General features: G+C 47.9%; 1 long non-coding RNA gene across 1 annotated transcript in view; it reads right to left on the bottom strand.

Moving 5' to 3' along the window:
* Positions 1-7,214, bottom strand: part of LOC124029002 — a 12,263-nt gene extending 5,049 nt beyond the window's left edge. The window contains exons 1-3 of the long non-coding RNA XR_006837698.1: positions 7,085-7,214; positions 5,103-5,267; positions 4,357-4,462 (exon numbers count right to left, since the gene is read on the bottom strand). This is a non-coding gene — a long non-coding RNA (uncharacterized LOC124029002). The remainder of the gene's footprint in view (positions 1-4,356; positions 4,463-5,102; positions 5,268-7,084) is intronic.
* Between the last annotated feature and the right edge of the window lie 951 nt (positions 7,215-8,165).

Below are 8,165 nucleotides of genomic sequence, written 5' to 3'. Positions count from 1 at the left end.
GGACAGTGTTGGGTCTGGTCTGTGAATGGTACTATACCAGGGACAGTGTCGGGTCTGGTCTGTGAATGGTACTATACCAGGGACAGTGTCGGGTCTGGTCTCTGTGAATGGTACTATACCAGGGACAGTGTCGGGTCTGGTCTCTGTGAATGGTACTATACCAGGGACAGTGTCGGGTCTGGTCTCTGTGAATGGTACTATACCAGGGACAGTGTCTGGTCTCTGTGAATGGTACTATACCAGGGACAGTGTCTGGTCTCTGTGAATGGTACTATACCAGGGACAGTGTCTGGTCTCTGTGAATGGTACTATACCAGGGACAGTGTCTGGTCTCTGTGAATGGTACTATACCAGGGACAGTGTCTGGTCTCTGTGAATGGTACTATACCAGGGACAGTGTCTGGTCTCTGTGAATGGTACTATACCAGGGACAGTGTCTGGTCTCTGTGAATGGTACTATACCAGGGACAGTGTCTGGTCTCTGTGAATGGTACTATACCAGGGACAGTGTCTGGTCTCTGTGAATGGTACTATACCAGGGACAGTGTCTGGTCTCTGTGAATGGTACTATACCAGGGACAGTGTCTGGTCTCTGTGAATGGTACTATACCAGGGACAGTGTCTGGTCTCTGTGAATGGTACTATACCAGGGACAGTGTCTGGTCTCTGTGAATGGTACTATACCAGGGACAGTGTCTGGTCTCTGTGAATGGTACTATACCAGGGACAGTGTTGGGTCTGGTCTCTGTGAATGGTACTATACCAGGGACAGGGTCTGGTCTCTGTGAATGGTACTATACCAGGGACAGTGTTGGGTCTCTGTGAATGGTACTATACCAGGGACAGTGTTGGGTCTCTGTGAATGGTACTATACCAGGGACAGTGTTGGGTCTCTGTGAATGGTACTATACCAGGGACAGTGTTGGGTCTCTGTGAATGGTACTATACCAGGGACAGTGTTGGGTCTCTGTGAATGGTACTATACCAGGGACAGTGTGTCTGGTCTCTGTGAATGGTACTATACCAGGGACAGTGTTGTGTCTGGTCTCTGTGAATGGTACTATACCAGGGACAGTGTTGGGTCTGGTCTCTGTGAATGGTACTATACCAGGGACAGTGTCTGGTCTCTGTGAATGGAACTATACCAGGGACAGTGTCTGGTCTCTGTGAATGGTACTATACCAGGGACAGTGTCTGGTCTCTGTGAATGGTACTATACCAGGGACAGTGGGTCTGGTCTCTGTGAATGGTACTATACCAGGGACAGTGTCTGGTCTCTGTGAATGGTACTATACCAGGGACAGTGTTGGGTCTCTGTGAATGGTACTATACCAGGGACAGTGTTGGGTCTCTGTGAATGGTACTATACCAGGGACAGTGTTGGGTCTCTGTGAATGGTACTATACCAGGGACAGTGTTGAGTCTCTGTGAATGGTACTATACCAGGGACAGTGTTGGGTCTCTGTGAATGGTACTATACCAGGGACAGTGTTGGGTCTCTGTGAATGGTACTATACCAGGGACAGTGTTGGGTCTCTGTGAATGGTACTATACCAGGGACAGTGTCTGGTCTCTGTGAATGGTACTATACCAGGGACAGTGTTGGGTCTCTGTGAATGGTACTATACCAGGGACAGTGTTGGGTCTCTGTGAATGGTACTATACCAGGGACAGTGTTGGGTCTGGTCTCTGTGAATGGTACTATACCAGGGACAGTGTCTGGTCTCTGTGAATGGTACTATACCAGGGACAGTGTTGGGTCTCTGTGAATGGTACTATACCAGGGACAGTGTTGGGTCTCTGTGAATGGTACTATACCAGGGACAGTGTTGGGTCTCTGTGAATGGTACTATACCAGGGACAGTGTTGGGTCTGGTCTCTGTGAATGGTACTATACCAGGGACAGTGTCTGGTCTCTGTGAATGGTCCTATACCAGGGACAGTGTCTGGTCTCTGTGAATGGTACTATACCAGGGACAGTGTTGGGTCTGGTCTCTGTGAATGGTACTATACCAGGGACAGTGTCTGGTCTCTGTGAATGGTACTATACCAGGGACAGTGTTGGGTCTGGTCTCTGTGAATGGTACTATACCAGGGACAGTGTGTCTGGTCTCTGTGAATGGTACTATACCAGGGACAGTGTGTCTGGTCTCTGTGAATGGTACTATACCAGGGACAGTGTTGGGTCTAGTCTCTGTGAATGGTACTATACCAGGGACAGTGTCTGGTCTCTGTGAATGGTACTATACCAGGGACAGTGTCTGGTCTCTGTGAATGGTACTATACCAGGGACAGTGTCTGGTCTCTGTGAATGGTACTATACCAGGGACAGTGTGTCTGGTCTCTGTGAATGGTACTATACCAGGGACAGTGTCTGGTCTCTGTGAATGGTACTATACCAGGGACAGTGTCTGGTCTCTGTGAATGGTACTATACCAGGGACAGTGTCTGGTCTCTGTGAATGGTACTATACCAGGGACAGTGTCTACCAGGGGTCTCTGTGAATGGTACTATACCAGGGACAGTGTCTGGTCTCTGTGAATGGTACTATACCAGGGACAGTGTTGGGTCTCTGTGAATGGTACCAGGGACAGTGTTGGTCTGGTCTCTGTGAATGGTACTATACCAGGGACAGTGTTGGGTCTGGTCTCTGTGAATGGTACTATACCAGGGACAGTGTTGGGTCTGGTCTCTGTGAATGGTACTATACCAGGGACAGTGTCTGGTCTCTGTGAATGGTACTATACCAGGGACAGTGTTGGGTCTGGTCTCTGTGAATGGTACTATACCAGGGACAGTGTTGGGTCTGGTCTCTGTGAATGGTACTATACCAGGGACAGTGTTGGGTCTGGTCTCTGTGAATGGTACTATACCAGGGACAGTGTTGGGTCTGGTCTCTGTGAATGGTACTATACCAGGGACAGTGTTGGGTCTCTGTGAATGGTACTATACCAGGGACAGTGTCTGGTCTCTGTGAATGGTACTATACCAGGGACAGTGTTGGGTCTGGTCTCTGTGAATGGTACTATACCAGGGACAGTGTTGGGTCTGGTCTCTGTGAATGGTACTATACCAGGGACAGTGTTGGGTCTGGTCTCTGTGAATGGTCCTATACCAGGGACAGTGTTGGGTCTGGTCTCTGTGAATGGTCCTATACCAGGGACAGTGTCTGGTCTCTGTGAATGGTCCTATACCAGGGACAGTGTCTGGTCTCTGTGAATGGTCCTATACCAGGGACAGTGTCTGGTCTCTGTGAATGGTCCTATACCAGGGACAGTGTTGGGTCTGGTCTCTGTGAATGGTACTATACCAGGGACAGTGTTGGGTCTGGTCTCTGTGAATGGTACTATACCAGGGACAGTGTTGGGTCTGGTCTCTGTGAATGGTACTATACCAGGGACAGTGTCTGGTCTCTGTGAATGGTACTATACCAGGGACAGTGTTGGGTCTGGTCTCTGTGAATGGTACTATACCAGGGACAGTGTTGGGTCTGGTCTCTGTGAATGGTACTATACCAGGGACAGTGTCTGGTCTCTGTGAATGGTACTATACCAGGGACAGTGTCTGGTCTCTGTGAATGGTACTATACCAGGGACAGTGTCTGGTCTCTGTGAATGGTACTATACCAGGGACAGTGTCTGGTCTCTGTGAATGGTACTATACCAGGGACAGTGTTGGGTCTGGTCTCTGTGAATGGTACTATACCAGGGACAGTGTGTCTGGTCTCTGTGAATGGTACTATACCAGGGACAGTGTTGGGTCTGGTCTCTGTGAATGGTACTATACCAGGGACAGTGTCTGGTCTCTGTGAATGGTACTATACCAGGGACAGTGTCTGGTCTCTGTGAATGGTACTATACCAGGGACAGTGTTGGGTCTGGTCTCTGTGAATGGTACTATACCAGGGACAGTGTTGGGTCTGGTCTCTGAATGGTACTATACCAGGGACAGTGTTGGGTCTCTGTGAATGGTACTATACCAGGGACAGTGTTGGGTCTGGTCTCTGTGAATGGTCCTATACCAGGGACAGTGTCGGGTCTCTGTGAATGGTCCTATACCAGGGACAGTGTTGGGTCTCTGTGAATGGTACTATACCAGGGACAGTGTTGGGTCTGGTCTCTGTGAATGGTACTATACCAGGGACAGTGTTGGGTCTGGTCTCTGTGAATGGTACTATACCAGGGACAGTGTTGGGTCTGGTCTCTGTGAATGGTACTATACCAGGGACAGTGTCTGGTCTCTGTGAATGGTACTATACCAGGGACAGTGTCTGGTCTCTGTGAATGGTACTATACCAGGGACAGTGTGTCTGGTCTCTGAATGGTCCTATACCAGGGACCGTGTGTCTGGTCTCACCTTGGTGGTGCAGGTGGCGCGTAGCGGCTCAACCAGTCTGTCCAGCCTCTGTAGCACAGCACTGGGACACAGAGTGGAAGTCTAGCCAGCATCAGAACGTCAGCATCTGATAAACAACATCCCCATAAACCAACACTCCTCAATACAGGCCCTGTGATGCATTATACATCCTGCCTTTTTAAATCAGACAGACCTCTCCCTCTCTCCTGTCGTCTGATCTACATACAGACTACCTCTCTCTCCTGTCGTCTGGATCTACATACAGACTACCTCTCTCTCTCCTGTCGTCTGATCTACATACAGACTATCTGTCGTCTGATCTACATACAGACTACCTCTCTCTCCTGTCGTCCTGATCTACATACAGACTACCTCTCTCTCCTGTCGTCTGATCTACATACAGACTACCTCTCTCTCCTGTCGTCTGATCTACATACAGACTACTCTCTCTCCTGTCGTCTGATCTACATACAGACTACCTCTCTCTCCTGTCGTCTGATCTACATACAGACTACCTCTCTCTCCTGTCGTCTGATCTACATACAGACTACCTCTCTCTCCTGTCGTCTGATCTACATACAGACTACCTCTCTCTCCTGTCGTCTGATCTACATACAGACTACCTCTCTCTCCTGTCGTCTGATCTACATACAGACTACCTCTCTCTCCTGTCGTCTGATCTACATACAGACTACCTCTCCAGGCAGGCTAGTGTTGAAGTCCTGTCAGGAAGCTGTTCAGGATACCTTGATGTCGTAATGGTCCTTGAGTCCGTCTTCTACGTGGTTGAGGAACTCAAAGATGTCTAGTCTGTCTAGACAGCTGTCCAGGAGTGTGTACATGCACTCAAACGCTGCCTTCCTTATGTCCAGACCATCGTCCACTGTGTGTTTAAAGGGTCCCATCTCAACCTGGGGAGAAGACAGGTCATTAAGAAGACCATCGTCCACTGTGTGTTTAGAAGGTCCCATCTCAACCTGGGGGAGAAGACAGGTCATTAAGAAGACCATCGTCCACTGTGTGTTTAAAGGGTCCCAATCTCAACCTGGGGGAGAAGACCCTCTAAAGTAACTCAACCTGGGGGGAGAAGACCCTCTTATCTAAAGTAACTCAACCTGGGGAGAAGACCCTCTTATCTAAAGTAACTCAACCTGGGGGAGAAGACCTCTTATCTAAAGTAACTCAACCTGGGGAGAAGACCCTCTTATCTAAAGTAACTCAACCTGGGGAGAAGACCCTCTTATCTAAAGTAACTCGACCTGGGGGAGAAGACCCTCTTATCTAAAGTAACTCGACCTGGGGGGAGAAGACCCTCTTATCTAAAGTAACTTCACCTGGGGAGAAGACCCTCTTATCTAAAGTAACTCGACCTGGGGAGAAGACCCTCTTATCTAAAGTAACTCAACCTGGGGAGAAGACCCTCTTATCTAAGTAACTCAACCTGGGGGAGAAGACCCTCTTATCTAAAGTAACTCGACCTGGGGGAGAAGACCCTCTTATCTAAAGTAACTCGACCTGGGGAGAAGACCCTCTTATCTAAAGTAACTCGACCTGGGGGGAGAAGACCCTCTTATCTAAAGTAACTCGACCTGGGGGGAGAAGACCCTCTTATCTAAAGTAACTCGACCTGGGGGGAGAAGACCCTCTTATCTAAAGTAACTCGACCTGGGGGGAGAAGACCCTCTTATCTAAAGTAACTCGACCTGGGGGAGAAGACCCTCTTATCTAAAGTAACTCGACCTGGGGGGAAGACCCTCTTATCTAAAGTACTCGACCTGGGGGGAGAAGACCCCTTATCTAAAGTAACTCGACCTGGGGGAGAAGACCCTCTTATCTAAAGTAACCGACCTGGGGGAGAAGACCCTCTTATCTAAAGTAACTTCCGACCTGGGGAGAAGACCCTCTTATCTAAAGTAACTCGACCTGGGGGGAGAAGACCCTCTTATCTAAAGTAACTCGACCTGGGGGGAGAAGACCCTCTTATCTAAAGTAACTCAACCTGGGGGGAGAAGACCCTCTTATCTAAAGTAACTCAACCTGGGGGGAGAAGACCCTCTTATCTAAAGTAACTCAACTAAAAGGTAGAACGACGACAGAGGACAAGAATTGCAAGTAAATCCTTTGTCAATAAAACTTAAAACAACAAAACACGAAAGGAAGGATAACAGACAAAAGTAGGAAGGAAGGAAGGCAGGAAGAAAGGTAGGAAGGAAGGAAAGCAGGAAGGAAGGCAGGAAGGAAAGCAGGAAGGAAGGAAGGAAGGCAGGAAGAAAGGAAGGCAGGAAGGAAAGCAGGAAGGAAGGCAGGAAGGAAGGAAGGAAGGCAGGAAGGAAGGAAGGCAGGAAGAAAGGGAGGAAGGCAGGAAGAAAGGGAGGAAGGCAGGAAGGAAGGAAGGAAAGCAGGAAGGAAGGCAGGAAGGAAGGAAGGCAGGAAGGAAGGCAGGAAGAAAGGGAGGAAGGCAGGAAGGAAGGCAGGAAGGAAGGAAGGCAGGAAGGAAGGCAGGAAGGAAGGCAGGAAGAAAGGGAGGAAGGCAGGAAGGAAGGAAGGAAGGAAGGAAGGAAGGAAGGAAGGGAGGAAGGAAGGCAGGAAGGAAGGAAGTGAAGCACCAATGAAATCCATGTCAACCTAGAGATAACAGAAAACAAGGGAAGAGTAGATGAAGAACGATAGAAGGTGTGAATGCTGAAGCAGAAAAGGAGAGGAACATCAAGCTTGGTTCGTCCCGTACCTCTCTGATGAGTTCCTTGCGGACTTTGGTCTCGTTGTAAAGGTGTGGCAGGACCGTATCCAGTAGGTCTCTGATGAGAGAGGGCTTATTATGGGCTGGAGTTGAAGGTTACAAGGCAACCCGCCGCACGTTCAGGTCCGGGTCCTCCAACGTCTTCAAGAAGTCACCTGGAATACAGAACAACACAGTCGGTCATGAACCTTTCACATACAGTGGGGCAAGAAGTCACCTGGAATACAGAACACAGTCGGTCATAATGAACCTTTCACATACAGTGGGGCAAGAAGTCACCTGGAATACAGAACAACACAGTCAGTCATAATGAACCTTTCACATACAGTGGGCAAAAAAAGTATTTAGTCAGCCACCAATTGTGCAAGTTCTCCCACTTAAAAAAGATGAGGCCTGTAAGTTTCATAAATCGGTACACTTCCAGACAAAATGAGAAGAAGAAAAATCACATTGTAGGATTTTTATGAATGTATTTGCAAATTATGGTGGAAAATAAGTATTTGGTCAATAACAAAAAGTTTCTCAATACTTTGTTATATACCCTTTGTTGGCAATGACAGAGGTCAAATGTTTTCTGTAAGTCTTCACAAGGTTTTCACACACTGTTGCTGGTATTTTGGCCTATTCCTCCATGCAGATCTCCTCTAGGAGCAGTGATGTTCTCTCATCTTTTTAAGTGGGAGAACTTGCACAATTGGTGGCTGGACTAAATACTTTTTTTTGCCCCACTGTATACAATTAACATCAATATATGGAGTCAAATGAAAGCTCCTCTCGTCTATATTTCCTCAGTCTGTCTCAGTAAAAACATCAGTCTCAGTACAGTAAAGTATTCAGACCCCTTTCCCCTTGTTCCACATTTGGTTAAGCATTACAGCGTTATTCTAAAATGGATTAAATAAATATCCCCTCATCAATTTACACACAATACCCCCATCATGACAAAGTGAAAACAGGTTTACAAATTTATTACAAATAAAAAACAGAAATACCACATTTACATAAGTATTCAGACCCTTTGCTATAAGACTCAAAAATTGAGCTCGGGTGCATCCTGTTTCCATTGATC

This window comes from Oncorhynchus gorbuscha, unplaced genomic scaffold, assembly GCF_021184085.1.
Source record: "Oncorhynchus gorbuscha isolate QuinsamMale2020 ecotype Even-year unplaced genomic scaffold, OgorEven_v1.0 Un_scaffold_5228, whole genome shotgun sequence".
NCBI classification, from domain to species: Eukaryota; Metazoa; Chordata; class Actinopteri; order Salmoniformes; family Salmonidae; genus Oncorhynchus; species Oncorhynchus gorbuscha.
This window is presented reverse-complemented; position numbering and strand designations above follow the sequence as displayed.